The sequence below is a fragment of the Ranitomeya imitator genome, chromosome 1 (genome assembly GCF_032444005.1).
Source record: "Ranitomeya imitator isolate aRanImi1 chromosome 1, aRanImi1.pri, whole genome shotgun sequence".
In the NCBI taxonomy this organism is placed as follows: domain Eukaryota; kingdom Metazoa; phylum Chordata; class Amphibia; order Anura; family Dendrobatidae; genus Ranitomeya; species Ranitomeya imitator.
In genome coordinates, this window is record NC_091282.1 from 16,700,233 (window position 1) to 16,712,860 (window position 12,628).

General features: G+C 49.3%; 1 long non-coding RNA gene across 1 annotated transcript in view; it reads right to left on the reverse strand.

The window, feature by feature from the left end:
• Positions 1-12,616, reverse strand: part of LOC138657476 (uncharacterized) — a 119,264-nt gene extending 106,648 nt beyond the window's left edge. Inside the window, exons 1-2 of the long non-coding RNA XR_011317049.1 lie at positions 12,527-12,616; positions 9,610-9,759 (exon numbers count right to left, since the gene is read on the reverse strand). This is a non-coding gene — a long non-coding RNA (uncharacterized lncRNA). The remainder of the gene's footprint in view (positions 1-9,609; positions 9,760-12,526) is intronic.
• Between the last annotated feature and the right edge of the window lie 12 nt (positions 12,617-12,628).

The window sequence follows — 12,628 nt, forward strand, 5'->3', positions numbered from 1 at the left end:
AATGGCGGGCGCATGCGCAGTGCGCCCGCCGGCCGGCACCGGGAGAATCTTTGGGGTCTCGGCTGCCTGGGGTAGCCGAGACCCCAAAGAGCATGATCGGGGGTCGGTTTTAGCGACCCCTGTCTTGCGATCGCCGGTAATTAACTGTTTACCGGCGACCGCAAAAAAAAAAAAAAAAAAAAAAAAGTAAAGTGTAATTCTCTGTCCTCTGATGTGATCGCACATCAGAGGACAGAGAAATAGGGGGATTCGGGGACCCTAGCATACTCACCTAGGTCCCTGGATCCTCTTGCTGCTCCTCCTGGCCGCCGGCAGAAGAACATGGCGGACGCATGCCCAGTGCGCCCGCCATCTGTCTCCATCTGCCGGCCGGCAGGAGAACAGCAGTTAGGGCTAAAATTAGGGTTAGGGTTAGGGGTAGGGTTAGGGGTAGGGTTAGGGGTAGGTTAGGGGTAGGGTTAGGATTAGGGGTAGGGTTAGGTTAGGGTTAGGTTAGGGGTAGGGTTAGGGTTAGGTTAGGGTTAGGGGTAGGGTTAGGGGTAGGGTTAGGTTAGGGGTAGGGTTAGGGTTAGGGTAGGGGTAGGGTTAGGTTAGGGGTAGGGTTACGGCTAGGGTTAGGTTAGGGGTAGGGTTAGGTTAGGGTTAGGGGTAGGGTTACGGCTAGGGTTAGGTTAGGGGTAGGGTTAGGGGTAGGGTTGGGGCTAAATTTAGGGTTAGGGTTGGGGCTAAATTTAGGGTTAGGGTTGGGGCTAAATTTAGGGTTAGGGTTGGGGCTAAATTTAGGGTTAGGCTTCTTTCACACTTACGTCGGTACGGGGCCGTCGCAATGCGTCGGCCCGACATACCGACGCACGTTGTGAAAATTGTGCACAACGTGGGCAGCAGCTGTAGTTTTTCAACGCATCCGCTGCCCAATCTATGTCCTGGGGAGGAGGGGGCGGAGTTACGGCCACGCATGCGCGGTCAGAAATGGCGGATGCGACGTACAAAAAAACGTTTCATTGAACTTTTTTTGTGCCGACGCTCCGCCAAAACACAACTGATCCAGTGCACGACGGACGCGACGTGTGGCCATCCGTCACGATCCGTCGGCAATACTATGGGCAAAAAACGCATCCTGCGGGCACATTTGCAGGATCCGTTTCTTGTCCAAAACGACGGATTGCGACGGAATGCCAAACAACGCAAGTGTGAAAGTAGCCTTAGGGCTAGGGTTAGGGTTGGGGCTAAAGTTAGGGCTAGGGTTGGGGCTAAAGTTAGGGTTAGAGCTGGGATTAGGTTTAGGGTTTGGATTAGGGTTGGTATTAGGGTTAGGGTTGGCATTAGGGTTACGCTTGGGATTAGGGTTAGGTTTGGGATTAGGGTTAAGGTTAGGGTTGTGATTAGGGGTGTATTGGGATTAGGGTTAGGGTTGAGATTAGGATTAGGGGTGTGTTGGATTTAGGGTTTTGATTAGGGTTATGGTTAGGGTTGACATTAGGGTTGTTTTGGGGTAAGGGTTGTGATTATGGTTAGGGTTAGTGATTAGGATTATGGATCAGGTTGGGATTAGGGTTAGGGGTTGGAGCTAGAATTGGGGGGTTTCCACTGTTTAGGTACATCAGGGGGTCTCCAAACACGACAGCCAATTTTGCGCTCAAAAAGTCAAATGGTGCTCCCTCCCTTCTGAGCTCTGCCGTGCGCCTAAACAGTGGGTTACCCCCACATATGGCACATCAGCGTACTCGGGATAAATTGGACAACAACTATTGCAGTCCAATTTCTCCTGTTACCCTTGTGAAAATAAAAACTTGGGGGCTACAAAATCTTTTTTGTGAAAAAAAAAATATTTTTTATTTTCACGACTCTGCATTCTAAACTTCTGTGAAGCACTTGGGCATTCAAAGTTCTCACCACACATCTAGATAAGTTCCTTGGGGGGTCTAGTTTCCAAAATGGGGTCACTTGTGGAGGGTTTCTACTGGTTAGGTACATCAGGGGCTCTGCAAATGCAACATAATACCCGCAGACCATTCTATCAAAGTCTGCATTCCAAAACGGCGCTCCTTCCTTCCGAGCTCTGCCGTGCGCCCAAACAGTGGTTTACCCCCACATATGGGGTACCAGCATACTCAAGACAAATTGGACAACAACTTTTGGGGTCCAATTTCTCTTGTTACCCTTGTAAAAATAAAAACTTGGGGGGCTACAATATCTTTTTTGTGGAAAAAAAAAATATTTTTTATTTTCACGGCTCTGCATTATAAACTTCTGTGAAGCACTTGGGCATTCAAGGTTCTCATCACACATCTAGATAAGTTCCATGGGGGGTCTAGTTTCCAAAATGGGGTCACTTGTGGGGGATTTCTACTGTTTAGGCACATCAGGGGCTCTCCAAACGCGACATGGCGTCCGATCTCAATTCCAGCCAATTCTACATTGAAAAAGTAAAACGGCACTCCTTCTCTTCCAAGCTCTGCGGTGCGCCCTAGCAGTGGTTTACCCCCACATATTGGGTATCAGCGTACTCAGGAGAAATTGCACAACAACTTTTGTGGTCTAATTTCTCCTGTTACCCTTGTGAAAATAAAAATTTGTGGGCAAAAAGATCATTTTTGTAGAAAAAATGCGATTTTTTTTTTTTCACGGCTCTACGTTATAAACTTCTGTGAAGCACATGGGGGTTCAAAGTGCTCGCCACACATCTAGATAAGTTCCTTAAGGGGTCTAGTTTCCAAAATGGTGTCACTTGTGGGGGGTTTCCACTGTTTAGGCACATCAGGGGCTCTCCAAACGCGACATGGCGTCCAATCTCAATTCCAGCCAATTCTACATTGAAAAAGTAAAACGGCGCTCCTTCACTTCCAAGCTCTGCGGTGCGCCCAAACAGTGGTTTACCCCCACATATGGGGTATCGACGTATTCAGGAGAAATCGCACAACAACTTTTGTGGTCTAATTTCTCCTGTTACCCTTGTGAAAATAAGAATTTGTGGGCAAAAAGATCATTTTTGTGTAAACAAAAGCGATTTTTTTATTTTCACGGCTCTACGTTATAAACTTCTGTGAAGCACTTGGGGGTTCAAAGTGCTCGCCACACATCTAGATAAGTTCCTTAAGGGGTCTAGTTTCCAAAATGGTGTCACTTGTGGGGGGTTTCCACTGTTTAGGCACATCAGGGGCTCTCTAAACGTGACATGGCGTCCGATCTCAATTCCAGCCAATTCTGCATTGAAAAAGTCAAACGGCGCTCCTTCACTTCTAAGTTCTGCGGTGCGCCCTAACAGTGGTTTACCCCCACATATGGGGTATTGGCGTATTCAGGAGAAATTGCATAACAAAATTTATGGTTACATTTCTGTTTTTACACTTGTGAAAATAAAAAAAATGGTTCTGAATTAAGATGTTTGCAAAAAAAAGTTAAATGTTCATTTTTTCCTTCCACATTGTTTCAGTTCCTGTGAAGCACGTAAAGGGTTAATAAACTTCTTGAATGTGGTTTTGAGAACCTTGAGGGGTGTAGTTTTTAGAATGGTGTCACACTTCATTATTTTCTATCATATAGACCCCTCAAAATGACTTCAAATGTGATGTGGTCCCTAAAAAAAAATGGTGTTGTAAAAATGAGAAATTGCTGGTCAACTTTTAACCCTTATAACTCCCTAACAAAAAAAAATTTTGTTTCCAAAATTGTGCTGATGTAAAGTAGACATGTGGGAAATGTTATTTATTAACTATTTTTCGTGACATATCTCTCTGATTTAAGGGCATAAAAATACAAAGTTTGAAAATTGCAAAATTTTAAAAATTTTCGCCATATTTCCGTTTTTTTCATAAATAATCGCAAGTAATATCGAAGAAATGTTACCACTAACATGAAGTACAATATGTCACGAAAAAACAATCTCAGAATCAGCGGGATCCGCTGAAGCGTTCCAGAGTTATAACCTCATAAAGTGACAGTGGTCAGAATTGCAAAAATTGGCTCGGTCATTAAGTACCAAATTGGCTCTGTCACTAAGGGGTTAATCAGAGCAATGTTTTATTTACATTCAGAACTGGTTTTAGAGGTAAACAATTACCATTTCTCACAGAAATCTCAGACCTTTACTTATAGAAATACTGGATAAATATGATTTTAACATTAGATATAGAAATATTTCTAATTTTATAAAACTGCATTTTTTTGCATTGAAAAACTTTATGCCTTTCCTTGTTTAATTTTATGCATTTCTAAAGTATTGTAAAACTGTAATATGCTGTTGGTGCATGCGGGCAGGACTGTCGGTAGGGTATGCGGCTCTGAAGCCCCCCCCCCCCCCCAGGCCTGCCTCCGGTGTCTGAGGTTTCGGTGTCCCGGACCAGAGATCATAATACCGGCCTTGAATTGTGAAGGACACCGCAGCCGACCCTGAGAAACATCCAAGGTGGGAACGCCCCATCATGTCGAAGAGAGTCTGCTAGATCCAGGCCTAGCAGACCAGTGCTGGTGGGTTCATGGATGCCAGGAGGGAGCTGGCCTAAAGGAAGGTCTCGTCTTTTCCTGGTGGGTCGGAGAGTTGTCCCGTCGTTTTTTTGGACAGAACATTTCCAAAACAACCAAATTTGAACAGATCTCTTGGGAGGCAGACTTTAGTCCTCTGTTGCAGAAGCGAAGTACTCTTAAACTGATAGGCGCAGAGTAGGACGCACTAGAAAGTTGGCGTGCATGATTGTTCAGGGCGCTGGCAGTGTGGACCGGCCACCAGAGAAGGCCTAGACCAAAGCCTGGATATTTTAAGAGCAGAGTCACAGGAGCCTCTGGAAAACGTGGAGGCTGCATGAATAGGAAGGTTTCCTCAGGAGACGTCCACATTGCTCAGGGGAAAACTAGGACATATTTGTCTTTTTTTTTTTTTTTTTTAACCCCTTTACCCCCAAGGGTGGTTTGCACGTTATGGACCGGGCCAATTTTTACAATTCTGACCACTGTCCCTTTATGAGGTTATAACTCTGGAACGCTTCAATGGATCCTGGTGATTCTGACATTGTTTTCTCGTGACATATTGTACTTCATCACAATGGTAAAAATTCTTTGATAGTACCTGCGTTTATTTGTGAAAAAAACGGAAATTTGGCGAAAATTATGAAAATTTCGCAATTTTCCAACTTTGAATTTTTATGCAATTAAATCACAGAGATATGTCACACAAAATACTTAATAAGTAACATTTCCCACATGTCTACTTTACATCAGCACAATTTTGGAACCAAAATTTTTTTTTGTTAGGGAGTTATAAGGGTTAAAAGTTGACCAGCAATTTCTCATTTCTACAACACCATTTTATTTTAGGGACCACATCTCATTTGAAGTCATTTTGAGGGGTCTATATGATAGAAAATACCCAAGTGTGACACCATTCTAAAAACTACACCCCTCAAGGTGCTCAAAACCACATTCAAGAAGTTTATTAACCCTTCTGGTGCTTCACAGGAATTTTTTGAATGTTTAAATAAAAATGAACATTTAACTTTTTTTCACAAAAAATTTAATTCAGCTCCAATTTGTTTTATTTTACCAAGGGTAACAGGAGAAAATGGACCCCAAACATTGTTGTACAATTTGTCCTGAGTATGCCAATACCCCACATGTGGGGGTAAACCACTGTTTGGGCGCATGGCAGAGCTCGGAAGCGAAGGAGTGCCATTTGACTTTTCAATGCAAAATTGACTGGAATTGAGATGGGACGCCATGTTTCGTTTGGAGAGCCCCTGATGTGGTTAATCATTGAAACCCCTCACAAGTGACACCATTTTGGAAAGTAGACCCCCTAAGGAACTTATCTAGAGGGGTGGTGAGCACTTTGACCCACCAAGTGCTTCACAGAAGTTTATAATGTAGAACCGTAAAAATAAAAAATCATATTTTTTCACAAAAATTATCTTTTCGCCCCCAATTTTTTATTTTCCCAAGGGTAAGAGAAGAAATTGGACCCCAAAAGTTGTTGTACAATTTGTCCTGAGTACGCTGATACCCCATATGTGGGGGTAAACCACTGTTTGGGCGGATGGGAGAGCTCGGAAGGGAAGGAGCGCCGTTTGACTTTTCAAAGCAAAATTGACAGGAATTGAGATAGAACGCCATATTGCGTTTGAAGAGCCACTGATGTGCCTAAACATTTAAACCCCCCACAAATGACACCATTTTGGAAAGTAGACCCCCTAAGGAACTTATCTAGAGGTGTGGTGAGCACTTTGACCCACCAAGTGCTTCACAGAAGTTTATAATGCAGAGCCGTAAAAATAAAACAAAATTTTTTTCCCACAAAAATTATTTTTTAGCCCCCAGTTTTGTATTTTCCTGAGGGTAACAGGAGAAATTGGACCCCAAAATTTGTTGCCCAATTTGTCCTGAGTGCGATGATACCCCATATGTGGGGGGGAACCACTGTTTGGGCGCATGGGAGGGCTCGGAAGGGAAGGAGCTCCATTTGGAACGAGGACTTAGATGGAATGGTCTGCAGGTGTCACATTGCATTTGCAGAGTCCCTAATGTACCTAAACAGTAGAAACCTCCCACAAGTGACACCATTTTGGAAACTAGACCCCCTAAGGAACTCATCTAGATGTGTTGTGATAGCTTTGAACCCCCAAGTGTTTCACTACAGTTTGTAACGCAGAGCCGTGAAAATTAAAAAAAAAAATCTTTCCCCCCAAAATTATTTTTTAGCCCCCAGTTTTGTATTTTCCCGAGGGTAAGAGGAGAAATTCGACCCCAAAAGTTGTTGTCCAATTTGTCCTGAGTACGCTGATACCCCGTATGTTGGGGGAAACCACCGTTTGAGCGCATGGCAGAGCTCGGAAGGGAAGGAGCGCCATTTGGAATGCAGACTTAGATGGAATGGTCTGCAGACGTCACATTGCGTTTGCAGAACCCCTAATGTACATAAACAGTAGAAACCCCCCACAAGTGACCCCATATTTGAAACTAGACCCCCCAGGGAACTAATCTAGATGTGTTTTGAGAACTTTGAACCCCCAAGTGTTTCACTACAGTTTATAACGCAGAGCCGTGAAAATAAAAAATCTGTTTTTTCCCACAAAAAATGTTTTAGCCCCGAGTTTTGTATTTTCCCAAGGGTAACAGGAGAAATTGGACCCCAAAAGTTGTTGTCCTATTTGTCCTGAGTACGCTGATACCCCATATGTTGGGGTAAACCCCTGTTTGGGCACACGGGAGAGCTCAGAAGGGAAGAAGCACTGTTTTACTTTTTCAACGCAGAATTGGCTGGAATTGAGATCGAACGCCATGTCGCGTTTGGAGAGCCCCTGATGTGCCTAAACAGTGGAAACCCCCCAATTATAACTGAAACCCTAATCCAAACACATCCCTAACCCTAATCCCAACAGTAACCCTAAACACACCTCTAACCCTGACACACCCCTAACCCTAATCCCAACCGTAAATGTAATCTAAACCCTAACTGTAACTTTAGCCCCAACCCAAACTGTAGCCCTAGCCCTAACCCTAGCCCCAACCCTAACCCTAGCCCTAACCCTAGCCCTAACCCTAGCCCTAACCCTAGCCCTAACCCTAGCTCTAGCCCTAACCCTACCCCTAACCCTAGCCCTAACCCTAGCCCTAACCCTAGCCCTAACCCTAGCCCTAGCCCTAACCCTAGCTCTAGCCCTAACCCTACCCCTAACCCTAACCCTAGCCCTAACCCTAGCCCTAACACTAGCCCTAACCCTAGCCCTAGCTCTAGCCCTAACGGGAAAATGGAAATAAATACATTTTTTTAATTTTTCCCTAACTAAGGGGGTGATGAAGGGGGGTTTGATTTACTTTTATAGCGGGTTTTTTAGCGGATTTTTATGATTGGCAGCCGTCACACACTAAAAGACGCTTTTTATTGCAAAAAATATTTTTTGCGTTACCACATTTTGAGAGCTATAATTTTTCTATATTTTGGTCCACAGAGTCATGTGAGGTCTTGTTTTTTGCGGGACGAGTTGACGTTTTTATTGGTAACATTTTCGGGCACGTGACATTTTTTGATCGCTTTTTATTCCGATTTTTGTGAGGCAGAATGACCAAAAACCAGCTATTCATGAATTTCTATTGGGGGAGGCGTTTATACCGTTCCGCGTTTGGTAAAATTGATAAAGCAGTTTTATTCTTCGGGTCAGTACGTTTACAGCGATACCTCATTTATATCATTTTTTTATGTTTTGGTGCTTTTATACGATAAAAACTATTTTATAGAAAAAATAATTATTTTGGCATCGCTTTATTCTCAGGACTATAACTTTTTTATTTTTTTGCTGATGATGCTGTATGGCGGCTCGTTTTTTGCGGGACAAGATGACGTTTTCAGCGGTACCATGGTTATTTATATCTGTCTTTTTGATCGCGTGTTATTCCACTTTTTGTTCGGCGGTATGATAATAAAGCGTTGTTTTTTGCCTCGTTTTTTTTTTTTTTTCTTACGGTGTTTACTGAAGGGGTTAACTAGTGGGCCAGTTTTATAGGTCGGGCCGTTACGGACGCAGCGATACTAAATATGTGTACTTTTATTGTTTTGTTTTTTTTATTTAGATAAAGAAATGTATTTATGGGAATAATATTTTTTTTTTTCTTCATTATTTTGGAATATTTTTTTTTATTTTTTTTTTACACATTTGAAATTTTTTTTTTAAACTTTTTTACTTTGTCCCAGGGGGGGACATCACAGATCGGTGATCTGACAGTTTGCATAGCACTCTGTCAGATCACCGATCTGAGAGCAGTGCAGGCTGCTTCACAGTGCCTGCTCTGAGCAGGCTCTGTGAAGCCACCTTCCTCCCTGCAGGACCCGGATCCGCGGCCATCTTGGATCCGGGGCTCGAGCAGGGAGGGAGGGAGGTGAGACCCTCGCAGCAACGCGATCACATCGCGTTGCTGCGGGGAGCTCAGGGAAGCCCGCAGGGAGCCCCCTCCCTGCGCGATGCTTCCCTGCACCGCCGGCACATCGCGATCATCTTTGATCGCGGTGTGCCAGGGGTTAATGTGCCGGGGGCGGTCCGTGACCGCTCCTGGCACATAGTGCTGGATGTCAGCTGCGATAGGCAGCTGACACCCGGCCACGATCGGCGGCGCTCTCCCCGTGAGCGCTGCCGATCGCATATGACGTACTATTGCGTCCTTGGGAAGTAAAGCCCACCCCACATGGACGCAATAGTACGTCTAATGGCAGAAAGGGGTTAAAGTAGCCCCCTTACTGCCTCGTAGGATATACCAGTCCTTAAGATCACAAATCCAGATCACAAATCCTTTTTCGCAGACCGATGATTAAGGGTACGTTCACACTAGCGTTGCGCCGCCCTGCGTCGGCGACGCAACGCGCGACGCATCGAAAAACGCGCGCAAAAACGCGCGCGTTTTGCGACGCGTGCGTCGTTTTTGACCAAAATCGGACGCACAGAAAATGCAACTTGTAGCGTTTTCGTGCGTCCGACGCCAGCGTCGGAAACGACGCACGTGGCGAAAAACGCAACCAAAAAGACGCACGCGTCCCCTATGTTAAACATAGGGGCGCGTCGCCGCTGCGTCGCCGACGCAACAGCGGCGCAACGCTAATGTGAACTTAGGGTAAGATGGGCATGGAATAACCTGGACGCAGAGGGGCGAGAGGGTAGGGGGATTCGTGGCATGAACGGTCCTCTGGGGAACCCCAAACACTCTTGATGTGTTAGGGCCTTGCCTCGTAGACAACAGATGATACGGTAGTGACAATTCCACTGTCGCCCTCAAAAGCCATATCTGGGAAGAAAAAAAAAAAAAAAATCGTTAATAGAAAAAAAAAAACCCAAAACCTAAGGCCTAAACTGGGCTGGGCGGTCCAGACCCATGTCTTCCTCCTACTGACATTAAGTTAAAACGGATTAGCTTCGTGCCAGTTGGTGGTGTACCCTCCTCTACAGGAAATACCTAATTTATTTTTTTTGCATAGCATAAGCAGCATACACCCATTTTTTGTGTGTACCCCAATGAAGCATTAGCCACCCCACATCAACCAGAAGGCCGCACAGCATAACCTCGCTCCCCCAGTCAGAAACCTCCACCTCACATTAACCAGCGGACCCCACAGGATAAACCAAAAGCCCACCAGACATTCCCTCCCACAAGCGTAAATCCCCATATGACGCCCCCTGCCCCCAACCATAAATCACATCAGACACCCCCCCCCCCCCATCGGATGCCACCCCAGCTTAACTCCCCAGCATAAACCCCCATTGGACGTCCACCCCTCCTCCAAGCATAAACCCCCATCGGGCGTCCACCCCTCCTCCAAGCATTACTCCCATCGTACACCACGCCCACCCAAGAATAAACCCCCATCGGACGGCCGACCCCCCACCGGACGTGGACCCCCCACCCAGCACAAACCCTTATCGGGCGTCCACCCCCGACCCAGCCTAAACCCTTATCGGACGTCCACTCCACACAGCCTAAGCCCTCATCAGCCCCCCCAAACCCAACCCATAAGCAGGTTGTCCCCCAATAAAGGGGATCCCCCAGTAAGCAGCAGGTCATCCCCCAATAAAAGGGATCCCTCCGTAAGCAGCAGGTCGCCTCCCCACGTCCCACCACAGGCAGGTCGCCTCCCCACGTCCCACCACAGGCAGGTCGCCTCCCCACGTCCCACCACAGGCAGGTCGCCACCACAGGGGTCCCCCAATAGCCTGCAGCAGGTCTCCCCCCACATCCCACAAGCAGATAGCCCTCAAATCCCACCACAGGGGTACCCCCCAATAGACAGGTCACGCCCCCCCCAAACCAAACCACAAGCATGTCACCCTCAAACCCCACCACAGGTGTCCCCCACTAAAAGGGGTCCACCCCGTAAGCAGCAGGTCACCTCCAAACCCCACCACAGGGGTCCCCCCCAACAGCCAGCAGGTGCCCCCCAACAGCCAGCAGGTGCCCCCCAAAATATCACCACAGGGATCCCCCCACAATAGCCAGCAGCTGCAGGTCCCCCACAACAGCACACCACAGGGTTCCCCCACAACAGCCCACCACGGGGGTCCCCCACAACAGCCCACCACGGGGGTCCCCCACAACAGCCAGCAGCAGCGGTGCCCCCCCAAAAAAGCCCACCACGGGGGTCCCCCACAACAGCAGACAGCAGCGGTGCCCCCCCCCCAAAAAAAAAGCCCACCACGGGGGTCCCCCACAACAGCCAGCAGCAGCGGTGCCCCCCCCAAAAGCCCACCACGGGGGTCCCCCACAACAGCCAGCAGCAGCGGTGCCCCCCAAAAAAGCCCACCACGGGGGTCCCCCACAACAGCAGACAGCAGCGGTGCCCCCCCCAAAAAAGCCCACCACGGGGGTCCCCCACAACAGCCAGCAGCAGCGGTGCCCCCCCAAAAGCCCACCACGGGGGTCCCCCACAACAGCCAGCAGCAGCGGTGCCCCCCCAAAAAGCCCACCACGGGGGTCCCCCACAACAGCCGGCAGCAGCGGTGCCCCCCCCCCCCACAAAGCCCACCACGGGGGTCCCCCACAGCAGCAGCGGTGTCCCCCCACAAAGCGACCACAGGGGTCCCCCACAGCAGCAGCGGTGCCCCCCCCCACAAAGCCCACCACAGGGGTCCCCCACAGCAGCAGCGGTGTCCCCCCACAAAGCGACCACAGGGGTCCCCCACAGCAGCAGCGGTGCCCCCCCCCACAAAGCCCACCACAGGGGTCCCCCACAGCAGCAGCGGTGCCCCCCCCCCACAAAGCCCACCACAGGGGTCCCCCACAGCAGCAGCGGTGCACCCCCCACAAAGCCCACCACGGGGGTCCCCCACAGCAGCAGCGGTGCCCCCCCCCACAAAGCCCACAACGGGGGTCCCCCACAGCAGCAGCGGTGCCCCCACCACACAAAGCCCACCACAGGGGTCCCCCACAGCAGCAGCGGTGCCCCCCACAAAGCGACCACAGGGGTCCCCCACAGCAGCAGCGGTGCCCCCCCCCACAAAGCCCACCACAGGGGTCCCCCACAGCAGCAGCGGTGCCCCCTTCCCCACAAAGCCCACCACAGGGGTCCCCCACAGCAGCAGCGGTGCACCCCCCACAAAGCCCACCACGGGGGTCCCCCACAGCAGCAGCGGTGCCCCCCCCACAAAGCCCACAACGGGGGTCCCCCACAGCAGCAGCGGTGCCCCCAGCACACAAAGCCCACCACAGGGGTCCCCCACAGCAGCAGCGGTGCCCCCCACAAAGCGACCACAGGGGTCCCCCACAGCAGCAGCGGTGCCCCCCCACAAAGCCCACAACGGGGGTCCCCCACAGCAGCAGCGGTGCCCCCACCACACAAAGCCCACCACAGGGGTCCCCCACAGCAGCAGCGGTGCCCCCCACAAAGCGACCACAGGGGTCCCCCACAGCAGCAGCGGTGCCCCCCCCCACAAAGCCCACCACGGGGGTCCCCCACAGCAGCAGCGGTGCCCCCACCACACAGACAAGCAGGTCGCCCACCACAGAGCCTCTCCCCAATAGCGAGCAGCAAGTAGCATTTTTTCACCCTGAAACCACCAACCTCCATGTGCCATGGCGTCCACAAGCTACAATCAATCCTGCTGCTTTGCTTTGCCGCCTTCATGAAGTTCATGATGTGACTGAAAACACGCCCCCTCCCGAT